The 15772-nt window shown below is 32.2% G+C and overlaps 1 protein-coding gene across 1 annotated transcript in view; it reads left to right on the forward strand.

The window, feature by feature from the left end:
- Positions 1 to 15772, forward strand: part of brat (tripartite motif-containing protein brain tumor) — a 180925-nt gene that overhangs the window by 14969 nt on the left and 150184 nt on the right. Inside the window, exon 2 of the mRNA XM_017897899.1 lies at positions 7516 to 7563. The gene's annotated coding sequence lies outside the window, so the exon portion shown is untranslated. The remainder of the gene's footprint in view (positions 1 to 7515; positions 7564 to 15772) is intronic.

Here is a 15772-nt window from a genome sequence, read left to right on the forward strand (position 1 = left end):
ACGTGTTATGCGATTAACTGATAAATCATTTTATGAGTCAAATTGTCTCACAACCGTAGAAATAGGTATACCACGTTCGATAATGCGAAATGAAAGGGTCTGCGGGGGAAAGGAATCAACATTTACGTACATTTCATGACGTAACTAAAAACCAATATGTTTTTAAAAAATAATATTTAAGTTTTATATATATATATACAGTAATCAAATTTTGAACGAGTCAAATTGGCTCGGTCCGTAAATCTAGTGTTAATAAAAATTAGAAGAATACAAAAATGTAGGTTAATCCTTGAAATAAACACAGACGGTTAACAATCTCGCGTTTAAAGATTTGAAATCGCGAGTGCTTTTTACGTGCATTTTTTCCATTGCCCTAGATAAGTACGAGTAAAGTCTGCCCGTGCGTCCTTTTACTCGTCATGCATAATATCGAGATCATTTCCTTTTTCCCTGTCGTTGAAAAGTATTACGTGCGAAAGCATCACGGTACGTCATATGCCGCGATTTGACTGCAACTTCCGCATAAGTGTCGCACCATAAATCGACTTGCTCGTAGATTTCCGCGTGTTACGGAAAACTACTTACTCGGAAAAAAACTGTGTCTCCACGATTCTACGTCCGTTTAATAGTGATGCGTGGACTTAGATTCGCGAGCAGAGCTTATCGATAACGCGCTTCGTACGCGTTGATCGATATCGCGTGCAACCTCTATTCGCCAAATAGCATTCGATCTCTTACGTAAATGCTGACGTCACTTTCTTTCTGGATAGTTGTCCATTTCGACTATTTCTAGCCGGTTCTCTAGCACCAAAATGGAATATGTTTTAATTCTAATCTGCTTTCGAATAACGAATAATGAATAATTAAATAGCAGGTAGAGAGAGCGTAACTGTTGCAACTAAAATGGTGAAAAGTTGTAGTAAAACAATAGTCGTTTCCTTTAAATGATTTTAATTACGAGCAACTGCCATGAATGATCACAATTTCTTCATTACTGGCAATTATCGTGGACGACAGAAATTGTTTTTGATTATTTTAGTTGTCGCAAATAGCTCCTTAATTTTGATTATTTTTCGCGAGTTTGTTAGGATTACAATGGAAAATTTATTTTAATTTCAGTTTTCAATTCATTTCGTCTTTCAGTTTCAATTAACTGTTAATCTTTTATAAAAATTTGTTCAAGAAAATAATTTATGTTTAATAAAAATGTTTCATATTAATCTGTTTTTAACCGTGATAGTTACATAAAAGGCAGAAAGTTGTTATAACCAAAAGAAATGAAAGTTATGGTTAGGTTAGGTTAGGTTAGATTAGACTAGGTTAGATTAGGCTAGGTTATGTTAAGCTAGGCTATGTTAGGTTAGGTTAGGTTAGGTTAGGTAAGGTTAGGTATAATAATTGCATTTTTTTCAAATGATTTTAGTTACAAATGACCACTATAAATGATACAAAATTTTGTTTTATTATTGGTAATCGTTAAACACGATAGAAAATATTTTTGCTTACGAGTACCATTATCGTGGCCAGGTTTTTATTTTAATTATCGCGTATGTGTTATAATAAATATATTAAAACACGGTATATTTTATTGTCCTTTTTTGATAAATGAACACTCATACCTTTTTCTTGCCGAACATGTTCTATAATTAATTTTACGTCGTTGATGGATTCATGTATCAATAATGGTTCGAAAATTGAAAATGCTCAAATATAACGAAAGGAAAAGGGATTTTTGACATCCTATTATTTACGTATAATAATTATTTTCGATTAAAAGATTGGACGTTTTTATTCATTTTTAGCAGAATTTCTATAAAATTTAACGATGACTGTATCGCATATGAATTAAAATTGATATTTTAATTTTGACGATAATTTAAAATAATTGTTATTTTTGTCTCTGATGGGAGATTCCTTTGGCTCCGTTAGGTATCATTTTGTAAATGAACGAATATACCGGTAAAAATTCTTTTCTCTTCCTTCTTTCATAAAAATCAGTAGATAAAGAGCTTTAGCCAAACTTTTTATAGCGGTAAGTATAATGCTATAGTGAAGAGGTAAAGGAGAAAAGCTTTTATCTATCCGAACACGTTTTATTCGAAGCACTTTCAACGACAACGCGTATGTCAGCTACGGACTTAATGTTTCGCGAAGCAATTTTATTTCTCTGTAAAAAGACTTCAGTATTTAAACTTTAAGCATTTTTCGTATTTATTAGTCACCATCCTCGAGAAAGTATTATGGAAACGTAAATAAGATGACAGAATTCGACTTGTACTACTATGGCACCACGAAAAATTCATCAAATATCATATTCGTTATTTGTCAAATTAAACAAAAATGACCTCGACTCAAATATAGTTTGCAATTTTCTTCCTATACGATAAATATAAAAATTCCTTCGCTAATAGTTTGCAATTTTTTTACCATATAAATTTGAAAATTTTTTGTTTATTAATGGAATTAAAACATTTTCGTTTAGGTTTCCTTTTTCCTTTTATTTTTGGTTTCTATCGTAGGAAAATTCTTTTATTCATACAATTTATTATTTCCACGAGAATTTAAAAATCCTTAAAAATTCTTTTATCGATCGAATTTGTAATTTCTTTTTTATATCGATTTCAGAATCTTTTTCGCGAAATCTTTTTCACCGAGTATGCAATTTTGTCCCTGTGCAGATTTTAGAACCGTTTTAAACGACTTCGAATATAATTTGCAATTGTACTTATTTATTTACGTAATTTTCTTAACAAAATTATAATTTGTCTAATTATAATTTGGAAATCAGTTGATATTCCAACAGCGTAATTTAACTGCCATGGAAGTACGTAATTTAATTTACTGGAATTATAGTTTGTGGAATTATAATTTAGCAGTCTAATCTGCTACTAAACTATAATTTAACTGATTTACTAGGATTATTAAATAACGTCGGCGAATACGAGCAGATGTTAATTACTCGTTAAAAAGCAATAGGAGATAGAACGTTAATAACGCGTAGGTTAATTAATTGAGAAGAAACTGTATTATTTTCGGTAACAACAAAGAGGATAATAATATCTAAATCACTTGGAATAATTAAACATCTTGAACACATTGAAAGTAAAATATATCCGAGATTAAGTACGTTTCACGATTGAAGTCTATAATTAAATCTCCACTTAATACCCATTGTACCAAATCAAGTTTCTATTTAAGAGAAGATTTTTATAAAAATCTAAGTATCTTTATTTATTTTTCGATTCGACATTCTCCGATATTTTTGCACTAAAAATATAACGGTGCGTCTAAAAAAAGCGAGACAGACCTTGAAGTGTTGGAAAGATTTTCAATAAAGAAAAATGCAGACACAACGTAACGTGTTTCTATAAACGATCCAACTCTTGTATAGAAAAATGCAACGCATTTCATACAACCTGTATTTTAAAAGTTATTCGAAGCGTGTAAGTTATGTGTATCAGCCTGTGTACCGTGCATTTATTTATTTTCCCCACGTATTTTGTTAACTATACTAGCAGACAAAGAAGCGTGGAATACAAGATTACAGAATACAATTGCACGTGGTTACGCGTCATAAACTCCGAATACGGATTAACCAAGGACTACGCGAAGCGTACGTGTATACGCGGCAGTGTGCCGTGTGGTTGGTACAGTGACATCTGCCGGCAGAAGTTGGAACGACGCTTCGCTGTGGCGGGCAAATTCGATTATCGTTCGACGATTTTAATAAAATTCCCGAAATTTCTAACGCTACCGTATATCATTTTCGCGAATTTATCGAATTCGTTTACGCAAATCAGAGGCACGGTGAGAAACGGGAAATTTAATGAACGCGACACGAGTAGAGGCGCGAGACAAAACACGAGCAATTACTGCACGCATCGCTGACAATCTTGTAGGTGTATTTATCTATTCAAACACCTTTCCTTCCGTCAAATTTCTACGGACATTTACGTGCTCCACGACGTTTGCTTTAACTTTCATTTCCTCTTGTTAGCGTAATCTCGGAATTCGGCATTAACCGCTCGCGCGGCCTGGTTAAAAAGTGAAAGCTGCCATGCTCGGATTAAAAAGTCTGTCTAATTTCACCGGACACGGGGAATGGAATCGTCACACGCGAAAGGCGGAGGAACGTAATTCGATGGGTTAACGGTGACGAGATCTAGGTTAAGGACGGCACACCGAACACAGCCTGAGTCGATCGATTAATTGCAAACCGGTCCTTTTTAATCGAAACCCAGCTACCGACCACGTTTCCCCTACCTATCCAACAATGCATAGTGCGTGTGCGTCGTCACCTCGAGTCGTGTATTGCGTATTTCACGTTTTTTCAAAGATAACTTTTGTACGGTCGATTTATGGTACAGGATGTTGGGATTTGTGTCGCGTAGTAAAGTATGGGGTGCGCTCAGGCTAGCAAAGGTGCATAGGGTGTACAAATCTTATTTCCAAGCATAGAAACAGAATTTACGTTACAAATAGAATCACGATTGTCCTTCGAAGTATAGTTAGCGCGGCCGATATAAATTATTTATTTATTTTATTTTATTTTACTTTACTTTATTTTATTTTCTTCTATTATCTAACTAACTGAAGCACTTTTGTGTAATTGGTAATAACGAATTACAAATTTTGTAATAGGATTACGAGTACCCTTCCAAGTATAGTAAGCGTGAGCGATGTAACATGTTTCTAAATTATTTATTTATTTTATTTTATTTTACTTTACTTTATTTTATTTTCTTCTATTATCTAACTAACTGAAGCACTTTTGTGTAAGTGGTAATAACGAATTACAAATTTTGTAATAGGATTACGAGTGCCCTTCCGAGTATAGTAAGCGTAAGCGATATAACGCGTTTCTAAATTATTTATTTATTTTATTTTATTTTCTTCTATTATCTAATGGGCGAAAGCGCTTCTGTGTAATTGTTAATATCATATTATAAATTTTGTAATAGAATTACAGTTTTCCTTCGAAGTATAATAAGCCCGAGTGATATAACGCATTTGTAATTTATTGTTTCATTTTATTTTGTTCTTTCTTTTTTATCTAATGAGCAGAAACTGCTTTGTGTTCAAAATTGGTGATAACGAAGACGAGACGAGATGATTAATTTGACGATAGACTAAACGCAACACGTCAAAAATAATGTCGTATATAGTAGATGCATAGAGTGTCTACTATACATACGTAAAGTATAGTAGAACGTCGATTGCGTGAATTTTGATTAATTATCCGAATATCGAGTGAGTCGTGCACTTGAATTGAAAAATTGGAACTAATTTCGAATTATAAAATTTGATACGTAATATATATAGAAATATATATTCGAAAACTATTGCGGTGATCGTGAATGAATGTATGTAAAAATAGTTTAGAAAATAGAATTATGAATGGTAATTTTTCATTTCTAGTATATTTATGAAACAATTCAAAATTTCTTTCTTCCAGATGGATAATTTTGAACGGTTTTACCCCCTAATTAATTCGAATGATCGACGTTCTACTGTATAGTGCGAAAGAAGTTCAAGTTTGAACTGAAACGATTAATATTAATAATAATTATACGGTTGACGGCTATTGACTGTAGAGTACTAATTATCGTATTAATTACTGACACTCAGGACCTTCTGGAGCTTCTCATTTTATATATAATATATATTTTATATTTATATTTTAAATATAAGACTACTATAAAAGCATACAGTAAATCGAAAAATATAATTCAAAATACAATTTGAAATCCACTTGATTCGTCAACTTGCTACCGTTACCAAATTCTGTTTTATATTTCTAACATTCGAAAGAACTTTGGCTTTTCGTAAACCATTGTCGACAATATCCAGTGGTGGAAAAATTCGTTCCAAATTCTCACTGTACAACACCGATTAACTTAGTATCTAATTTTTTATTGAACATCTTATACATCTAATTCTGTTTTTACACGATAGATACGTTCTCGAAGAATATATGTAAAAAAATTCGTGCAAAAAAATATATTGCATCTATGGAAAAATAGAAGATTGGTTCCAGTCCCAAGAAATCAGCAAAAATAATACAATAAACCATGAGTTTTCATGTTAGGATCTTAAACATTTTATTTCATAAAGATTGCACACGTATCATACAAAGTAAATTATCATTTGAAAAGGAAAAAAACACGTCACTAATTCATGAACACAAAAATTAGGCAAGATAATATGAGTTACATGTAAAAAGATTTTATTCGTTGTCACTTATATTTTAATTATATTGTCACATATTGCAGGCTAAGGGGTTAATAAAACAAAGGTTTTAAAACTATAACTTACCATTTATTGACTTTTACGCAAAATTAATTCCTCGTCTCCAATGTCGCAGTTATAAAAATAAAAGTAAAGCAAAATTTTCTTCTTAGAATTTGGGTCGATCGTGTTAAATCAAAATAAGTCGTGTAAAAAGAGAATTAAATTTTTTTCCTAATTCGTGTTAAATCAAACTCGTGTAAAAGAAGTTCGTGTAAAAACAGAATTGGGTGTATTTCTATTTTGGAATTTTGAAAGTCGAAACATTTGCATTTTTAGAATCGAATAATTTCGTGAACTACATCGCTCGTGTCCATTTTGAAAATCCGCGAAATTTTTTAACTTCTCTCTCTGCATCTCCCTTCATCTTTTATTACACGCGTACGTAACTATTGTTATCAAATAATACGTCATATCGAAATATGAATGAACAGGCTGTTTTAAAATTTTTGCCAATTTTTACCAACGAAGAATTATAGACTCAAAATTACATAGTTAATAGTTCTATATATTTTCAAAATAGTTTTATAGATTTTTCTATCGTTCTGTAGATTCTATAGGTCAAAATAAACGCAAAAGTTGGTATGCAAAAATGTGGATGGACGTGAATTTACTAAGTTATATGCGCTAATGGTTCGCGTTAGATGAAGAGAGACGGAAATACATAATGGCGGAACTTGAAAGAACGCGAAAAAGTCGCCTACTTCGAAATCGCGTTTATACTTGGAAGAACAACTGTATATTATAATAGTGATGGGTAGAAGGTGATATTTCGTGTTAAAATAGATCTTCGTTCTAGACTTACTTCTTAAATCCAGTTCCTGGTTTTGTGAATCTGTTGCGCAAGTACAGTCGGCGACAAAAATATTCGAACGCGCGCGTAACTTGACATTGATCTTTTACGTTTTAAATAGAGGCACGATGAACGTTATGCTAAAACACAGCTAATATAATATACAGTATAATATTCGTGGGTAGCAATGGAAGAATGCGCAGGGGTACAGTCCGTGGCAAAGAAAAATATTTTAAAACTCGTGTTATTTGACATTGACTTTTTGTCTTAAATAGCGATGCAATATACAATACAAAAATTGTATTGCCATGCCGAAATATGGTTACTATATAGAGCGTAATATTTATGGTAGTAATAGAAGAATGCGCAAGTACAATCGGTGACGAAAATATTTGAACACGCTTGTAATTTGACATTTATTCTTTATGTTTTAGATAGAGACACTGTGACCACGAAAACTGTATCGTTATGCTAAAATATAGGTAATATATACACTATAATATTTATAGTAGCGATGGAAAAGGTAGAGTGTGGAGGAAGTGAAACGAGGAAGCAAATTGTGTCCAAATATTTTTGTGTCCGACTACATGTATTTATATAGACGAGTTACTCCATCGGTGAAATAAATTATCGTCGATGGTAATTTTTCTTCGTGCTTTCTTGGCTGTAATAGCTTGTAAAGACCACGTAGACATTGTATGCAAATGTAACAGTAGGTATAGTGTCATTCGACGAATTATATTTTATACATGCAAATAACGTATCATGCTATGTAAATACATGTACATGCAAAAGTGGATTTTCTCGAAAACTCAGTTCTCGAAATACAAATTTTATTCTATGTTTCTCATCTTCATTTTTTCACGAAGAATCACCTCCTGCCCACTCGACGAACCTTGTCTTAGTTGTATATATACATATATACCTGTAAGTGTATGCATACCCAATGGATTTTCGAAATCAATTTTCTACAAAACTGAACCTTCGAAGAGTGCCTTCGATTTTACATTTTTCGTTTATTTTTTCACAAAGTATCATCTTGCGTCCACTCGACGATCCTTATCCTAATTATATGTCCAAATGTATACGTACTCGATAGATTTTCGAAATTTATTTTCTCCAATGCTATTAAAAGCAATTTTATTTTATACTTTCTATTTATTTTTGCACGAAGAAAATTTGATATATACGATATTAAGATGAAAATAAGGTACAGGTAGCCCTCCTATAACACGGTAGATAGGTTCCCAGAAAATGCCGTGTTGTGTGAAACCGTGTTGCATGAGACCCAGGCGCAGTACAAAAAGGGGGGTTACGTTCCGAAAATTTACTAAAAACAAATTTGTTTTTAATTCTACATGAACAAATTAATTTTTATTAAAAATATTAATGTATGTACAACACGAAACAAAAAGAAACAAAAATATTATTTTAATTTTACGCAACTTTAATTTAATAAATTTCTTCGTCGTCACTGCGCATGTAGAAGTACAGTGTTGTACAAAGGTTTTTGCAATTTTCTTATTGTCGTAGAGCGAAACCGTGTTATAGGATGCCGTGTTGTAGGAGGGTTCCTCAATTTATGAATCGTGTTATAGCGAAACCGTGTTATAGGATGCCGTGTTGTAGGAGGGCTACCTGTATATTTCAAATAAGAACGAAGAAAGGAAAAGTAAAAATGAATACAGACACAGGATACGCGGCTAATGGTAGAATTTGAAATAGTTTTCCGGAAATCTTGGAACGTGATACACGCGGAATATACAAGATTGCTCGAGGAAAGCGGAAGTACACCTTTCAGAAGGATCCGACGGTGCGTGGCAGTTCATAATCTTGACATGTCCGCGTACTGAGGCCACATCTGTTATCCTCCTGACATCTTTTGCTATCTCGCAACTTTTCATCCACGAGACGGAGTAAAAACGAGTTCCGGAAGTAACTCGCGTTACCCAGAATCGAATCTTTAATTCTAGCCTCAGACCATTCTCGCGCTTCCAACAGAGAAAATCGATGTATACAGTTACGTATAGCACAGTTTGCGAGTGTATACATTTTGTTTTTAATTTAAACATTGACAATTTAGATTTCATCGATTTTATTGGCATCTGTGATATTTTACGATAAGAAGAACCTTAATTGTCTGTATATTACTATTCCTAGGTATATATTTCTATTTCCTCAAAGAAAAAGAGAAAAAATGGGAGAAATGAATTAAATATTTTTTGTAATTTGTCTCAAAGAAAAAAGGAGAAGAATAATTTAAATAAATATTAAATATTTTTTATCATTTGTCTCAAAGAAAAAAGGAAAAGAATGAATTAAATAGATATTAAATATTAAATACTTGTTGTCATTTGTCTCAAAGAAAAAAGGAGAAGAATAATTTAAAGAAATATTAAATATTAATTATTTTTTGTCATTTGTCTCAAAGAAAAAAGAGAAAAATAAATTAAATAAATATTAAATGTTAAATATCTTTTGTCATTTGTCTCAAAGAAAAAAGAGAAAAATAAATTAAATAAATATTAAATATTAAGTATCTTTTGTCATTTGTCTCAAAGAAAATAGAGAGAAATAAAATAAATAAATATTAAATATTAAATATTTTTTTGTCATTTGTCTCAAAGAAAAAAGAGAGAAATAAATAAATATTAAATATTAAATATCTTTTGTCATTTGTCTTAAAGAAAAAAGAAAAGAATAATTTAAATAAATATTGAATATTAAATATTTTTTGTGATTTGTCTCAAAGAAAAAAGAGAAAAATAAATTAAATAAATATTAAATATCTTTTGTCATTTGTCTGAAAGAAAAAAAAGAAAAATAAATGAAATAAATATTAAAAATTAAATATCTTTTGTCATTTGTCTCAAAGGAAAAAAGAGAAGAATAAATTAAATAAATATCTTTTATCATTTTGGCAAATTATCCGGAAACATGCTAATCGGGCGCAAGAAATATGACAAAACTTTGACAAGGTCAAGAAATATCAGGAATAATATACACCATGTGCGTTACATATGTTACATATCGTGCATGTAGGGTGTTTGTGAGTTTTGAATCTAGTTAAATAAACTTAAACGCGAATAATGCAATGCGTACTTAATTTCAGCGTAAAATCATGGAACGCATGCTCGTTGCAAAATCATGGAAAGTTAGCGACAGCTTTTTCTTGAAATAAATCAAGTCGCTTGTTTTTGAAAAACACGAATGTAAAGAGAGACGAGACTTTCTTTCAGTTCATTTCTTTCCCTTGGAAGCGATGTTTAACGTTTAGGAGTTAACAGACCAGAACTTTCCATCTTATTTATTTCCGAAGTCTCTCGTTATTATCCGGTTTTGCGATACTATGATCGTTTCCGATCGATCGCGGAAAAAATCTGCGAATTTTTCGGTTCTCCAGTTTTCAACTTTCTAATCTTCAAATCTTTGATCCATCGCGTTTTAGAATTTCCGATTTCTCGTTTTTTTAATTTCGTAGTCGTTCAATTTTTCTACTTTCGAATTTTTACTTTCACCATTTCTTGAATCCTTCATTCAGTTTCTCCGTTTTTCAAATTTTAGTCCATCACGTTTTAGAATTTCTAATTTCTCGATTTTTTAATTTCGTTGTCGTTCAATTTTTCTATTTTCCAATTTTTACTTTCGCGATTTCTTTAACCCTTCATTCAGTTTTTCCGTTTTTCGAATTTTGGTCCATCGCTTTTTGAAATCTCTAATTTCTCGATTTTTTAATTTCGCAGTCGTTCAATTTTTCTATTTTCGAATTTTTACATTCACGATTTCTTGAATTCTTGTTTCAATTTTTCTATTTTCGAATTTCTACTTTCACAATTTCTTGAATCCTTCATTCAGTTTTTCCGTTTCTCGAATTTTGGTCCATCCCTTTTTGAAATCACTGATTTCTCGATTTTTTAATTTCGTAATCGTTCAATTTTTCTATTTTCGAATTTCTACATTCACGATTTCTTGAATCCTTGTTTCAATTTTTCGGTTTTTCGAATTTTGGTCCATCGTTTTCTGGAATCTCTGATTTCTCGATTTTTTAATTTCGTAATCGTTCAATTTTTCTATTTTCGAATTTTTACTTTCACAATTTCTTGAATCCTTCATTCAATTTTTCCGTTTTTCAAATTTTGATCCATCGCTTTTTGGAATCTCTGATTTCTCGATTTTTTAATTTCGTAATCGTTCAATTTTTCTATTTTCGAATTTTTACTTTCACAATTTCTTGAATCCTTCATTCAGTTTTTCCGTTTTTCAAATTTTGATCCATCGTTTATTGGAATCTCTTATTTCTCGATTTTTTAATTTCGTAATCGTTCAATTTTTCTATTTTCGAATTTTTACTTTCACGATTTTTCGACTCCTTAACTATTCAATTATCCTATTTTTCAAATTTTTAATTTCTCCATTTTTTAACTCCTTAATTACTCAATTTTTCTATTATCGAATTTTTGATACTTTGATTTTTCAATTTTTCAATATTCTACTTTCTGATTCGATTTTACTCGATCTTTCAATTTTACGATTCTTTGATTCTTCTATTCTTCACGCTTTTTTAATTTCGATTTTTCGTGCAGTTTAATTTAGACTTTTCAACTTTTCTATGCATTAATTGTTTGTTTTATCGTTTCGTTAATCTACAGATTTATCGATTCTATTCGATTTACCGATTCAATCGTTCATTCTCGCTATGTTTTATCAATCACTGTGTCCAAATTTACGACCTTGACACACTTTCTCTTCATTATGTTTTTTCGCTCTTGCCACATTACCCGAATTTAGTTTCTAACGTATCGTCGTGTCCGTGTTTAAATACCGCGATTCGATTCGTGGTTATCGACCAAACCGAATCGATTAAACGTTAATTAATTATTAGCATTAATTACTGGCATGTATTATTACGTTGATATTATTATATATAAATATATGTATACATATATGTATTCTTCAAATTGCATGACATTACAACTACTATTGCAATGATTGTTTCAATTTTTTTTAATTTTTCTTTTTTAATTTTTAATTTTTTACGTAGACATTTTTAAATAAAGTACGTTATAATAGAGATAGTTTATCGTTGTTATTAAAATAGATCGACAAGTAACGTTTATTTATAACGTTATAACGATCTTTATCTGTATATTATAAATTTTCGTGGATCGTTTGTTTAGATCCATTTTCGAATATTTTTATGATATATCTTTATTGTTCATTATCAAGCAATATGACTTTTATCTCATTTCTTCTAGACTCTTTAAAACTCGCTTTAGATTAAATTCCTTTATTCCAACCGGCAGGAAATAATACGAGGTATCGTCGAATCTGTTTGCAAACACGCCTTTTAGAAAAATACTCGGCTGCGATAAAAGTTTTTAGTTTTCAACTTGGAGAATAAAACCGCTGAATTCTCGCAACTTTTCCAATTTATTTATCTCAATATAACAAACGCAATGTTTCATCGCGATATTTAAAACATTTTATGTTAATTTTGTATTAGTTTGTATTAGTTTGTCTTTTTGCTATTACTATTGTTATTGCATTCATTTCTACACACTTCCCTAGTCCCGTTTCACTATTTTTAAATTCGATATTGTCAATTTTACCATTATTATTCCCTTAATTTCTACTATTCTCACTATTGTTATTTTACTGTCGTTAATTCTAATATTATTCATTTTAATATTATCGTTATTACGTTAATTACTATTACTTTAATTTTAATATCGTTAACGTTGTATTAATTTCTACTGTTTTAATTTTATCATTGCTAATTTTTATTATTTCTACTATTTACACGAGAATGCATCTTACAAGGAGAGTGCAAGTCCTTCGGGTCACCGATTTAATTGAAACTTTGTAGGTTTGCAGATTTCGTCATGCAGTTCAAGAATATATATCGTTATAGCCACCACTACTCGATAGTTTTTAAAATATTTACTAGATATTAACACTTTGACTGCCACGATGGTCGTTGGTGACCGGAGCGCTTCAACTACTTAAACTGCATTGAACAACATCGAATGAAAATTGACAATTAGTACATTTCGAATATAACCGCTAATTAGAAGATACTTTGAAATAAAAAGTGCCTCATTGAACGATTAAAAATTTTTATTAGAACATCAAAAATATATTAGAATAAATCTTGCATCTAGCGGGGCACTCTCGTTTCCCGAGGGAAACGCGTGATTTCGGCGAGGCAGTCAAAGGGTTAATAAGATTGCTATAGAAAACTGTTTTCCTTGCGTTGTATTCTTATTATTCCGTAACAAATATATACTAGCATAAGAAATCGTAAAAAATAAATTTTTTTGATTAAGAAATTTGATTTACAATTGTTAATTTACAATGTTTTCACAGGCGAAAAATGAATATAAAATAAAAAATAGATGGAAGAAGAAAAACCAACTAGAGACAGGAGTCGAACCTCGGACCCTGCATCATATGAATTTTCGGGTGTCGCTATTAAGCCACATCACCACTTGAAGACCACAAGAAATAAATCAGTAGTTACCGAAGTGATACAACTTTAATCGCAAATATCTTAAAAACTATCCAGTAGTGGCGGCTATAATGATATATATTCTTGAACTGCATGACGAAATCTACAAACCTACAAAGTTTCAATTAAATCGGTGACCCGAAGGACTTGCACTCTCCTTGTTAGTCTTCTTTTAATACGTAAGGATACTTAGGACCCTTTTTCCACCATGTAAACACGCTTGTACCGTATTATTCCATAGTAGCTAATGAAATTTTATTTACCAAAATTCGACTGTCTTTATTTAGAATGACTTCGACGAACAATGATAAAAGCAACGTAAATCGTTTGATCGTTACCAAGGACGAAATCGATGAAAGAAATCTCGGATATAATTTCGCTTTGAATCGAATGGGAATTCCTCGAGTGCCGCGATAAGCAAAGCTCGCTCCGTTGCAAACTAGCTGCTATCTTCATCGTAGAGCAAGTAATCGGTCCCCTATCTTCGCGTATCGATCTACGTCAGTTTACTTCGTCACCGGGTCTGAAAAGGTAACGGAAAACGAACGAATCAGTGCTTAGGCGCAGCATGCGCGCGCCTCTGTGTGTTCGTCGCGCCTGATATCTTGCGTCACACCCATCCGCGTGTTTGCAATTGTATTATACGATACATACTATCAAGATCGTGATATTTATTCGCTGAAAAGTCACACGTCATGCACACTCGAATCGACTCGCGATTATTCGCCTTCACCTCGGTTTCAAGCGGTTCCAAGTGGTTTATAATCGTCCGAAATTCTTAAAATTGCTGGGCGTTGATCCGAAGTGGTTCGAATTGGTCCAAATTAATTCGAATCGATCCGAAATGCTTTCTAATCCTGTGAATTGGTCCGAAATGCTTTCTAATCTTCAGAATTGGTCCGAAATGCTTCAAATTTCTGGGCGTTGATCCGAAGTGGTTCGAATAGGTCCAAAATAATTCGAATCGATCCGAAATGCTTTCTAATCTTCAGAATTGGTCCGAAATGCTTCAAATTGCTGGGCGTTGATCCGAAGTGGTTCGAATAGGTCCAAAATGATTTGAAACGATCCGAAATGCTTTCTAATCTTCAGAATTGGTCCGAAATGCTTCAAATTTCTGGGCGTTGATCCGAAGTGGTTCGAATTGGTCCAAAATAATTCGAATCGATCCGAAATGCTTTCTAATCTTCAGAATTGGTCCGAAATGCTTCAAATTGCTGGGCGTTGATCCGAAGTGGTTCAAATAGGTCCAAAATAATTCGAATCGATCCGAAATGCTTTCTAATATTCAGAATTGGTCCGAAATGCTTTCCAATGATCCGAAATGGTTCTAATTCACCCGAAGTAGTTTGCATTAGTTTGAATTGGTTCGAAATGCTTTCTAATGGTCCAAAATGAGCCGAAATAGTTCGAATTGGACCGAAATACATTGAATTAATTCGAATCGATGTGAAATGAACCGAAATGATTCGAAACGGTTTCTCGTGATCCGAAATGATCAGAAACGATCCGAATCGGTCGAAAATGATTTCGATTGGTTCGAAATGGCCGAAACAGTTCGCGAACAACTGCAGTCTGATGATCAACGCCTATCGTAAAGAGCACCGTGCACGGGCACAAACGGGCCTAGTTAGCCTTTCGTGTTTGACAAACCGAGTTCCAGTTTTCCATTTTTTCCGCCCCAGTTTCGCTCAGATAACGTATCTATGGTGCCAATCGGATGATCCTTGAAAATGAAAAATTAAGAGGGACAATAACGTTATCTACACATCGTCGATAATGAAAAACGTAATAATCGAATAACGGGAATAGAAAAAGAACAAGCGTCTGTTAAATGGAAAATTACTGCTCGAAATTATTCATAGATCGGTTAATTACTGGTTAATTTCGGGTTCATTTCAATAATTCCGAACTGCAGTCTATTATGCAGATTATTGATAAACCGCACGAAAATTCTAGCTATTAATAGAGGTACACCTTACAGACAGGTCTTAAATAAGTAATACACAGTTGCTTTCAACGATGAGTTTAATCTTAGAAATAACCTAAAAATAAAGTCAATTATCTGTATTATTAATTACTCTCTTGGTTAGCTTCTACAGGGTGTCCCGCAATTTCAATACCCACTTCTGGTAGGTAGTTCTACTAAACTTTACTTTTAAACGTAAACGTAAGACTAAAAT

The sequence above is a fragment of the Eufriesea mexicana genome, unplaced genomic scaffold (genome assembly GCF_001483705.2).
Source record: "Eufriesea mexicana isolate 0111107269 unplaced genomic scaffold, ASM148370v2 scaffold598, whole genome shotgun sequence".
Classification (NCBI taxonomy): domain Eukaryota; kingdom Metazoa; phylum Arthropoda; class Insecta; order Hymenoptera; family Apidae; genus Eufriesea; species Eufriesea mexicana.